The sequence below is a fragment of the Geotrypetes seraphini genome, chromosome 5, assembly GCF_902459505.1.
Source record: "Geotrypetes seraphini chromosome 5, aGeoSer1.1, whole genome shotgun sequence".
NCBI lineage: Eukaryota > Metazoa > Chordata > Amphibia > Gymnophiona > Dermophiidae > Geotrypetes > Geotrypetes seraphini.
In genome coordinates, this window is record NC_047088.1 from 14,930,876 (window position 1) to 14,943,298 (window position 12,423).

At 46.1% G+C, this 12,423-nt stretch overlaps 1 protein-coding gene across 3 annotated transcripts in view; it reads right to left on the bottom strand.

Moving 5' to 3' along the window:
- RLIM (ring finger protein, LIM domain interacting) overlaps nt 1–12,423 on the bottom strand; it is a 62,702-nt gene that overhangs the window by 44,519 nt on the left and 5,760 nt on the right. The window lies entirely within an intron of this gene.

Here is a 12,423-nt window from a genome sequence, read left to right on the forward strand (position 1 = left end):
GCCGACCCGCGACCCCCCTGGCGACCCCCACGACCCCCCCACCCCCCTTCCCCGTACCTTTGGTAGTTGGGCCAGAAGGGAGCCCAAACCCTCCTGGCCACGGCGACCCCCTAACCCCACCCCGCACTACATTACGGGCAGGAGGGATCCCAGGCCCTCCTGCCCTCGACGCAAACCCCCCTCCCCCCCAACGACCGCCCCCCCCCAAGAACCTCCGACCGCCCCCCAGCCGACCCGCGATCCCCCTGGCGACCCCCACGACCCCCCCACCCCCCTTCCCCGTACCTTTGGTAGTTGGCCGGACAGACGGGAGCCAAACCCGCCTGTCCGGCAGGCAGCCAACGAAGGAATGAGGCCGGATTGGCCCATCCATCCTAAAGCTCCGCCTACTGGTGGGGCCTAAGGCGCGTGGGCCAATCAGAATAGGCCCTGGAGCCTTAGGTCCCACCTGGGGGCGCGGCCTGAGGCACATGGGCCCAACCCGACCATGTGCCTCAGGCCGCGCCCCCAGGTGGGACCTAAGGCTCCAGGGCCTATTCTGATTGGCCCACGCGCCTTAGGCCCCACCAGTAGGCGGAGCTTTAGGATGGATGGGCCAATCCGGTCTCATTCCTTCGTTGGCTGCCTGCCGGACAGGCGGGTTTGGCTCCCGTCTGTCCGGCCAACTACCAAAGGTACGGGGAAGGGGGGTGGGGGGGTCGCCAGGGGGGTCGCGGGTCGGCTGGGGGGGCGGTCGGAGGTTCTTGGGGGGGGGCGGTCGTTGGGGGGGAGGGGGGTTTGCGTCGAGGGCAGGAGGGCCTGGGATCCCTCCTGCCCGTAATGTAGTGCGGGGTGGGGTTAGGGGATCGCCGTGGCCAGGAGGGTTTGGGCTCCCTTCTGGCCCAACTACCAAAGGTACGGGGAAGGGGGGTGGGGGGGTCGTGGGGGTCGCGGGTCGGCTGGGGGGCGGTCGGAGGTTCTTGGGGGGGGGCGGTCGTTGGGGGGAGGGGGTTTGCGTCGAGGGCAGGAGGGCCTGGGATCCCTCCTGCCCGTAATGTAGTGCGGGGTGGGGTTAGGGGGTCGCCGTGGCCAGGAGGATTTGGGATCCCTCCTGGCCCGATATTGTTGGGGAGTCGGCGGTCCTTCGGGGGGGAGGGATGTATCGGACGTCGGGGGGGGCATCAGGCTTTCAGGATGGGGACAGACCTTCAAGGGGGGACAGTGCACGGAAGTCAGGGGGGGTGAACGGAGAGTCGGGACAGCGCACGGAAAGTCAGGGCGGGCGAAAGGAGCGTCGGGCAGCATGCGCGGTATACCCGTGAGCGCGGTATACCAAAGTTTTTGTACATATCATCGTGATTTCTGCGCGCTATACCCGTGTGCGCGTTTTATACGGGTGCGCGTTATTTGCGTGAAAATACGGTATAACTTTCTCCGATCTACTCGTGATTCCTTTCTTTATCATGCCTAACATTCACTAGCGGCCAGGTCGGGAGCCCTTTCCAGCAGGGCACCTAGCATCATCTCCACCCCTCCCCCATTCCAGCAGGGGAAAGAACTACAGGAGGAGCAGCGCTGACGGTGCTCGGCACCAACGGCCAGTTTCTCTAGCGGCCAGGTCAGGAGCCCTTTCCAGCAGGGCACCTAGCATCATTTCTCTACCCCTCCCCCGTTCCAGCAGGGGAGAGAACTACGGGAGGAGCAGCGCTCGGCACCAACGGCCAGTTTCACTAGCGGCCAGGTCGGGAGCCCTTTCCAGCAGGGCACCTGGCATCATTTCCACCCGTCCCCCGTTCCAGCAGGAGAGAGAACCAGGGGAGGAGCAGAGCTGACGGCGCTCAGCACCAATGGCCAGGTCGGGAGCCCTTTCCAGCAGGGCACCTGACCTCATCTCCACCCATTCCCCGTTCCAGCAGAGTTTGTGTTTTGCAGAGAACTGGAGAAAATATTCCACCCCTCCACCGATCCAGCTAGGGATAACTGTGAGCAAGAGGGAGATGCCAGGGCAGCGACGAAACCAGCGGCAGGCAGCAGAAGCAGCAGCGGGGACTTAAGAGCACAGATCAACCCCTCCCCCGATCCAGCAGGGGATAACTGTGAGCACGAGGAAGACGCCAGGGCCGCACCGAAAACAGTAGCAGGCAATATTAGAATTGACTAAGGTATTATAACTGTCCAACCCTCAATCCTATACCATACTTGATATGTCAGGTACAGTGAGCTTTGCATCTTGCACCACCATGAGAACCACACTTTTTAAGTTATACACAAGCAATCCTTCTGATTCTTCTGCTCCTCACAGACTGGAAAACAACTGCACACAACATATATCCTATACCAATCATAGCAAACTCCAGAGGCATTACCCAGCCAAACTGGCATCTCACATTAAAAAGAAACACAAACTATCAGCCCTTCATACATCAACCCTCCCCAAAACCAACGATTAGAAAACCAACAAATCCATACAATTCCACAATACTACCCCACCAAAGATCACTCATATACCTGAAAACAACGAACAACTCACCAATAGAATACACCCCTCTCAAATGCGCCTATATGAACATCAGAGCCATTGGCCCTAAAACGGAACGCATAAAAAACTGGATAGAAGAAGATAACCTTGACTGCCTTTTCCTCACAGAGACCTGGCTCACCTCTGATACAGGCCCCAGAATAACTGAAGTCTGCCCAAAAAGCCACAAAATGACACTGGTATGCAGAGAAAATAAGAGAGAAGGAAGAATTGCCATCATAGCCAGAGACACTTTAAACATAAACCTACAAGACAAAATAACAGACCAATACATGGATTTACTTGCCTGTCAACTCTCAAGCACATCACTTAAAGGAACACTCACATGCATATTATGCTACATAACCCCAAGTAACTGGAGCACAGCCAAACCAATATTTGAAGAATTTATCTATCAAAACTCCCTAGCAACTACCTACAACTTCCTCCTAGGAGACCTCAACCTCCACCTTGAAAACCAATCCTGCAAAAATGCTGAAACCGTACTAGCATACCTAGAAGCCCTAACTTATAAAATCTTAGATCCTCAAGCTACACATGAAAAAGGACACCAGCTAGACATCATAGCATACATGTCCCAACAGACTTCACACCCAGAAATTCAAACCTTAAACGGAAAATGGAACCATTCCCTTTGGTCTGATCACTACACCTACTCCTTCGAAATCAATTGGTCTAGTAACAAATACACTCTGACTACTCAACAACTACTTTCCTCTCACGCAAACATATAGATCCCACAGTATTCTGGACAAAAACAGACACCATAATCCAACACTACACACCTAAAGACTTCATCTCAAAATGGAACCTGCTAAGTAAGGCCATCCTAAACGAACTAGCCCCAGAAAAACCTAAAACCAAAATCCACAGAAAATCAGACAAGTGGTTTGACAACGAACTACTCCAACTCAAAAGACAATGTAGATAACTGGAAAGAAAATGGAGAAAATGCGACCAAGAATCCACTAAAACAGCATGGATAGCAACAAACCGAAAGTACAAACAAAAACTGAAAGAAAAAAGGACATACTACTCGAAACAAATCGGAGACGGACCCCAAGATTCAAAAAAGCTATTCCAGCTACTAAAAGTCCTCACAAACACAACCCCATACATAGCAAACAACAATAAGCCCCCACCTACAGCCACCCTTTTAGCTACCTACTTCAAAAACAAAATCGCAAATATCAGAGCCTCTTTCAACGGAACAACCTCACACATAGGGACATCATTTCCACTAACAGAAAAAGAATCAGTCAAAGCAGATAGAACCTGGTCCCAGTTCTCACCTATAGAATGGGCAGAGTTCAACAATCTTTATAATAAATATAGCCATGCAGCCTGTGACCTCAACCATTGCCCCCCATACCTATTTAAAACATCAAGCACATTATTCAGCTCCCTGCTTCTTCATCACTACTTGAGGGTTATTTCCCACAAGAACTCAGCAAAATCATAACTCCGATATTAAAGGATCCTAAAGGAGCAACAGACCAACCATCCAATTACAGACCCATTGCCTCAATCCCATTGTACATCAAACTGATGGAAGGTCTCGTAGCCAAAACTTTAGCCTCTTACCTAGAGAATCACAACATACTCCACCCCACACAGTCAGGATTCAGAACCAAATACAGCACGGAGACACTTTTAGGAACACTAATGGACACTGTAAAACAACACCTCAGTACAGGCAAGAAAATCATGCTGATACAACTAGACCTTTCTGCAGCCTCCGACTTGGTAGACCACGACATGCTTCTACAGACTCTCGACTCAATAGGAATCTCAGGCAAAGCACTTACATGGTTCAAAGGATTCCTACAATCATGAACTTACAGAGTCAAAACCATGCAAGAAAAATCAAAACCATGGTCCAACCCCTGCGGAGTTCCCCAAGGATCACCCCTATCACCTACACTATTCAATATATACATAGCTTCCCTCAGTACTACCTGGATAATCTTGGCATAATTTCATACAGCTACGCAGATGACATCACTATTCTCCTACCCTTCGATCAACCAGAATCCATCATGACAAGCACAATACAAAAAACCTCGAATCAGTTGCAATCTGGATGACAGAGCACAAATTAAAATTTAACCCTGACAAAACAAATTTCATCCTACTAGAAAATAACAAAATTCCAACATTAACTAATTATGTAATAAATTTGTTCTCATACCCACTACAACCTACACTAAAATTGCTTGGAATCATAATTGACAGAGGCTGCACTATGCAACCCCAAATTAACAAAATAATAAAGGCATCGTTCATGACAATGAGAAATCTAAGAAAAATCCGCACATTCTTTGAAAAGAAGCAATTCCTTTTATTGGTACAATCTCTTATCCTTGGGATGATAGCTACTGCAACATACTATACCTACCATGTCCCGCGACCATGATAAAGCAATTGCAGACAATACAGAATACAGCCATAAGACTTGTCTATTCACTAAAAAAATATGACCATATCACAGAGGCATACCATGACTCGCACTGGCTTCCAATAGAAGCGAGAGTGCACTTCAAATTCTACTGTTTACTTTACAAGGCTATCAACGGTGAAAGCCCAACCTACTGGAATAACTGACTAAATCAATCCTCCTTAACCAGACACAGAAGAACCCACTCACTATTCTCTTATCCATCATCCAAAAATGTCAAACGAAAAAAACTTTATGACAACCTAATAGCTTCCAAAGCAGCTAAACTGGACAGACAAATCACCACTCTGTTATCTTCAACTACAAACTACAACACCTTCAAAAGAGATACTAAAACCATACTCTTCAAAAAACACATAAAACCTATCCAGCACGACCAATCCCAACCCAACATCCAACACTCTCTATACCCTTAGTACTCTCTAATATTCTTCTATTTACCTAACGTTATCTAAAACCACATAATTCACTATTCTTACCTCCTAAAAACTTCTACTTCCAGTTGGTAACTCTTTACCCAACGTTTTTTTATTACCTTAAAAATTTTATGTCATCGCTTATTCTATTCCTTCAAAGTTTGAATGTAATTCTTGTTTTTAGTTTGAATGTAATCCGCCTTGAACCGCAAGGTAATGGCGGAATAGAAATCATTAATGTAATGTAATTCTATTTGCTTTCTTTGCCGCTGCCGCGCATTGTGCCGACGGTTTCAGGGTCCTATCTATCAGTACACACCCAGGTCCTTTTCTTGTTCGCTCTTACCCAGAGTTGCACCTGACATTCTATACTCATGTTCCTTGTTCTTTCTGCCTAAATGCATTACTTTGCACTTTGCCACATTAAACTTCATCTGCCATTTCTCCGTCCATTTCTCTAACTGACACAAGTCACTCTGGAGTTCCTCGCTATCCTTCTGCGACCTGATTGCCTGACATAACTTTGTGTCATCTGCAAACTTCATGATCTGACTGAATGTTCCTTCTTCTAGGTCAGGGGTAGGCAGGGCTGTGGAGTCTCACATCAATAGTGTGCAAACTCATGGAAACACTAATTAAAAGCAAATTGGACACGATCTTGAATGAAGGGAATCTTCGGGATCCCAGTCAGCATGGATTCACCAAGGGTAGGTCCTGCCAATACAATCTCATCAGCTTCTTTGACTGGGTAAAGTTGGACAAGAAAGTTGGACTTGGGAGAGTCTTTGGACGTCGTGTACCTGGACTTCAGGAAAGCTTTTGACAGTGTCCCACACCGCAGGCTGCTAAGCAAGATGGAATCGATGGGGTTAGGAGAGACACTAACTGCATGGGTCAATGATTGGCTGAGTGGCAGACTTCAGAGGGTGGTGGTTAATGGTACCCTCTCTAAAACATCGGAGGTGACCAGTGGAGTGCCGCAGGGCTCGGTCCTGGGTCCACTCCTTTTCAACATATTCATAGGGGATCTGACTCAAGGGCTTCAAGGTAAAATAACACTATTCGCCGATGACGCCAAACTATGTAATATAGTAAGTGAATGCAGTTTACAGAATTATATGGCGCAGGACCTGCTTACATTGGAAAGTTGGTCCTCAACCTGGCAGCTAGGCTTCAATGCTAAGAAATGTAAGGTCATGCACCTCGGAAGCAGAAATCCATGCAGGACGTACTTCTTGAACGGAGAAACTTTAACTAGGACTTCAGCAGAACGAGATTTAGGAGTAATCATCAGTGCAGACATGAAAACTGCCAATCAAGTGGAGAAGGCTTCATCTAAGGCAAGGCAGATATTGGGTTGTATCAATAGAAGTTTCGTCAGCCGAAAGCCTGAAGTCATAATGCCGTTGTACAGGGCCATGGTGAGACCTCATCTGGAGTACTGTGTGCAATTCTGGAGGCCACATTACAGTAAAGATGTGCGCAGAATTGAATCGGTTCAACGGACGGCCACCAGGATGATCTCGGGGCTCAAGGGTCTCTCGTACGAAGAGAGACTGAACAAATTGCAGCTCTACACTCTTGAGGAACGTAGGAAGAGGGGAGACATGATCGAAACATTTAAGTACCTCACGGGACGTGTCGAAGTGGAAGATGATATTTTCTTTCTCACGGGACCCTCGGCCACAAGAGGGCATCCGCTCAAACTCAGGGGCGGAAAATTTAATGGCGACACCAGAAAGTATTTCTTCACAGAGAGAGTGGTTGATCATTGGAACAAGCTTCCAGTGCAGGTGATCGAGGCAGACAGCGTGCCAGACTTTAAGAATAAATGGGATACCCATGTGGGATCCCTACGAGGGTCAAGATAAGGAAATTGGGTCATTAGGGCATAGACAGGGGGTGGGTAAGCAGAGTGGGCAGACTTGATGGGCTGTAGCCCTTTTCTGCCGTCATCTTCTATGTTTCTATGAGTCGGTAGATAAATGTTCCGACTCAGACTCCTCAGTTTTTTGTACTTCTGACTTCGACTCCAGGTACCCAAAATTTCCTCCAACTCCGACTCCACAGCCCTGGGGGTAGGGAACTCCGGTCCTCGAGAGCCGTATTCCAGTTGGGTTTTCAGGATTTCCTCAATGAATATGCATGAGATCTATTTGCATGCACTGCTTTCAATGCATTTTCATTGGGGAAATCCTGAAAACCCGACTGGAATACAGCTCTCGAGGACCGGAGTTCCCTACCCCTGTTCTAGGTCATTGATGAAAATATTAAATAAGATGGGCCCAAGTACCGAGCCCTGGGGCACACCACTAGTCACTTTCTCCCAGTCTGAGAACTTCCCATTTATGCCCACTCTCTGCTTTCTGTTCTCCAGCCATTTGCCTATCCATCTTAGTATATCTCCCTCTATTCCATGACTTTGTAGTTTCCTGAGAAGTCTTTCATGTGGAACCTTGTCGAACGCTTTCTGGAAGTCAAAATATATTATGTCCATCGATTCTCCACTATCAATTTTTTGTTCAAGGTCTCAAAAAATTGAAGTAAATTTGTCAAACATGATTTCCCTTTCCTGAAGCCATGTTGACTGGCTCTCAACAGGTCGTGTGTATCCAAGTGCCGGACTATGCTATCTTTAATCAGTGCTTCAACCATCTTTCCAGGGACCGACGTAAGACTCACAGGTCTTTGGTTGCCCTGTTCTCCTCTTGATCCTTTTTTGAAAATTGGCGTGACATTCGCTATCTTCCAATCGTCTGGTATCTGTCCAGTTCTAATTAATATGTTGGCAAGTTTTTGCAAAAGCTCTCTGATTTCAACCTTCAGTTTTTTTAAGACTCTCGGGTGAATTCCATCAGGTCCAGGGAATTTGTCGCTTTTAAGATTGTCGATCTGGTACTATATCTGGTCCAAGTCCACTTCTACTGTGGTGAGGCTGTCCTCTATTACTCCTTTGAACACTTTCACTGCTTCTGGTATTGTTGCGGTGTCCTCCTTCGTAAAGACAGACACAAAGAAGGAATTTAGGCTGTCTGCAATTTGTTTGTCTTCCTTAATTTACCCTTTTCTTCCCTGGTCATCCAGCAGTCCCACCGTTTCTTTTGCAGGTTTTTTACCTTTTACGTATCTAAAGAAGGACTTGAAATTAGTACAGGAGAAAAGAGCTCTTTGGAAATTTGAAGATTCACATCCAAAGAATTGAAGAAAAGAAGTTCAAATAAAGAAATCACCCGTTTGTGTCTGACAAATTGACCTGGCTGGCTGGCTGGAAGAGCAGTTGTCTAAGAAAGAAAGTACCTGAATCTCCTGTTTGCGCCAAAACGCCACTAATGCCCTCATTTTCTAAAATGTTCATGGAGCCCTGGCTAGGCCAAATGGCATCTTCCAAAACCGATAGCGCTGCTCAATGAGAGCTAAGCGAAGATAGTGCAAATTTGGTGACCATAGGGAAATTGTAAATATTCTCACAGTTTTCCTCTGGAAATGTCTAACTCTGAGAAACTAATTTACCAGAATGAGATCCAGCCCCTGTCTGACCAATTCCCCCATCTTAGGCACTATGAAGGAAATGGAAGAACTAAAACTACTGCTCTGAGTCTAGCATGACCGCAACCTTTGGAAGCTCAATGCATGGTCACTCCAAGAAAGAATCTGAAATGGGAGGAAGATTAAAAGTTGCAAGCATCCTGAAAAATGCCCAAAGCCCCTTGACCTGACATCATAGTTTCTCCCCCTCACAAGAAACATAAAGAGTTACCAGAGGAAGTGAAGACCCCTTCAGAATGAAAAGCAGACAGTCGGGGAACGGCTGGACAAGAGCTGTAAATTCTGGAAGAAGAAAGGAACTTTCCCACAAAAAAATCCAGCTTTGCGATGTAAGATGGAGTATGTTGGAATGCTGAAAACAGTACTAACTCCATGTAATGTTAGCCAAAAACTTACTGCCTTTAAAGTGAAGACATACTAGACGTAATCTAGAAGTTGCATTGACTGCCCCTGGGAAACAATCTGCACCCTAATTGTTATCAGATAAAGCTCACATCCCTAAAGAGAGCTTCAGGGATGATTCCAACAGCCACATAGCATTTGCTACTCTGTGGGTTTGGGAGAATAGATAACTTGTCCCTGGTTAGAAAGAGCCACACAGCTACCAGACACACACAGCAATTTAGTGCTACCAGACATACACAGCGCTGCACAGAGGCACAAAGAATAAGAAAACCGCTAAACCTACATAGACTCAGCCTTCAGGGACACCGAGAGAGACAAGATACCCGTATGAAACACAGGGTATTCTCATGCCGCTGACATCACTGTGCAGCAAATTTGCTTTCTGCCAACCCATAATGGCAAAAAAACGAGATTGGGCAGCTGAGCACAGGGCAGAATCTCTTTCTTAAGCATTGTGAGGCATAACAGTACAGTTGCAATTAAAGTAGTTAAGTCTTTTCAAGCAGAGAGAGTGGGGAAATACACACACAAGGTATATCACCGCAATAGTGGCAAAAGCTGTTAAAACACTCCTGACGCGTAGAACCCCGAAAACAGGGAAGCCACAGAATAGTGACCTAAGTCAGCTGCAAAATAAACTCCATGAATGCTGCGGTGCTCCCGCTAGCACCGGAAACCCAAACGTGTGCCTGTTTCAGCTGAAATGAGCTGGCTCTATCAACAATGCATTAAAAACCTACCCGGAGCCAACCATTAAAATATTTTTCCCACTGTCATGGTATAAAATGCTTAAAATGAACATTGGAGAGAAATAAATGAATGTGGAAGAAATCCCACTACCACTGTGACGCTGCTGCCAGAGTATGAAAACAAGCGCGCGCCTACAACACGCGGGAAGGCACTAGTTCCGTCAACGGAGCTCTATCCACATCCGAAGCCCTTTATTGAATAAACTTCATACAAATGTAAATTTACTTGTCAGTCACTAAACCATTTCCACAACTCTACAAAATATAGCGTTTGATAAAAAACATATTCCTTCTGTAGACTCACACCGAACCCGCAGCTCCACCACAACCAGAAACCAGAAAAGAAGTTCATTTTTAAAAAAAAATTATTTATCAATTTTCAAATATTACATTCAAGTATCCACTTGTACAGAAAGTTGATGAGAGCAAACAAACTAAAAAACACAACTAGCACAACAAGTGCGCTAAATACAAATTAAATAGGAAAAAAGAAACTTTAGCTTAACCTCAACTCAAGTCCTCAATACTGATCCAAGACTAAATTAGCGAGTGTAAACAAAGTAATAAAAGAAAATATCATAAGAAGAGATCCCTCGACTGAGAAAGGACATCCCGTAATATTCAATCTGCATACAGAACTTTAAACTTTCTCTTCATCCATTTGAGCTCCAGCCAAGAAAGCTGTCAGCTGGGGAGAATCAAAGAAAACATACTTTTTCATACGATAATGTATTATGCATTTACATGGATGACGAAGAAAAAAAAGTCCCTCCAAGAGAAATAACCCCTGGTTTTAACATAAGAAATTTGCATCTCCTCTTCTGTGTATCTCGTGCCAAATCTGGAAACATTAATACTTTATAACCAAGAAAGTCTTTCTGTTTGTTCTTAAAGAAAAGCCGAAGCAACCAGTTTTTATCTGGTGCAAGGGCTACAGTCACAAGTAATATAGCCGCCTTAGCGGCCTCTTGATCAGAAAGTTCCAGCATTGCTGATACATTGAGCAGTTGATGGTCCTCCTGTAATTGCTGTTCCTTAATTTTTGATGGCAAATAATAGACATGAGTAAATGGTGGAATCATATCTTCTGAAATTTCCCAGATCTCTGTCATATAACGTTTTAGCATATCCCTAGGCGGAACAACTGCTATCTTAGGAAAATTAATCAATCGAAATGAAAAAACCTCAGCCTTTCCTGGACTCTCCTGAAAAGACACGGAGTTTGCCTCTCTGCTCCCCTCTGTGCTCTTCCTGGCCTCCAAGGGGGGATGCAAACCATCCACAGGTAGCTCCTCAACTCCCGAGGAGCTGGTAATCCGAGGGGGTGGGGGAGGTGCCCTTGCGTCGGGGCTTAACGATGTCACAAGCCCCAAGGAAGCAGCCTCATTCTCGCCTCTCTGAGACGCCTCCAGCGGGGAAGCCGACGCAGCCGTTGACGGGATGTCTTGTATGTGGCGCAGCAGCTCCCCGATATCGCCGAAGGAAGGAGTACCCGGACGCCGCAAGGCTCCAGCGGTGCTACGGCCCCTAGAAAAGAATTTCAAATAAAACGTATACTCACAACTTTGTTGATAGTGCCAGGAGATGCCGGTTGCTCAGCACTATGAGGACAGAATTGTTTAATAGTCACTGCAGTTTCTCTTTTTTTTTTTTTAATGTGAAGGGAAAAAAGAAAAATCGAGACCCAGTCAGACCCTCTATCATTGGAGGGAGGGGCCCAGGTGTAACCCCTAAAGCCGGCACCGTTCAGATGGACACCCCTGTCTCACTGAAGAAAAACCTCAATAGGAGAAATAGAATGGCAGTTTCACTGAAGAGAAACCTCAACAGGAGAAAATAATTTTCCAGTCACAGCCAGAATTCAGGAGCTAGTTGAATAGCAACCATCACTTGCTGGGAGATAGAGCATACTGAAGATGCAGGAGGTGTGCTAGCCAATAGGACCACCTATTAATCAGTTTCTCTATCTCCACCTGCTGGTAGATGTGTGCTATCTCATTGGTCTCTGGATTCATCTGCTGCTGTTGCTAAGGAAGGGAATATTTTAAATCTCTTATGTAGTACTTTTAGGTCAAGCTTTTTACTAGGAGGTTACAGATTCCTATGGATACTCCTGACTTTTTTATTTGCAAAAAAATCTATGGTTCCTAAAATGAAACTGTTTTTACAGGCCTACTCTACCATCCGCAGATCATTTGGCTCCATTACCGACAGTCCACTAATCATCTTTGGTTTAGTGCTGATTAGACATGTCAGAAATCGATGTATCTATTATCATTTCAAATTACTGGCGTATGTCATTTTTGATCCTTCCAGAAATGTTAATACTTC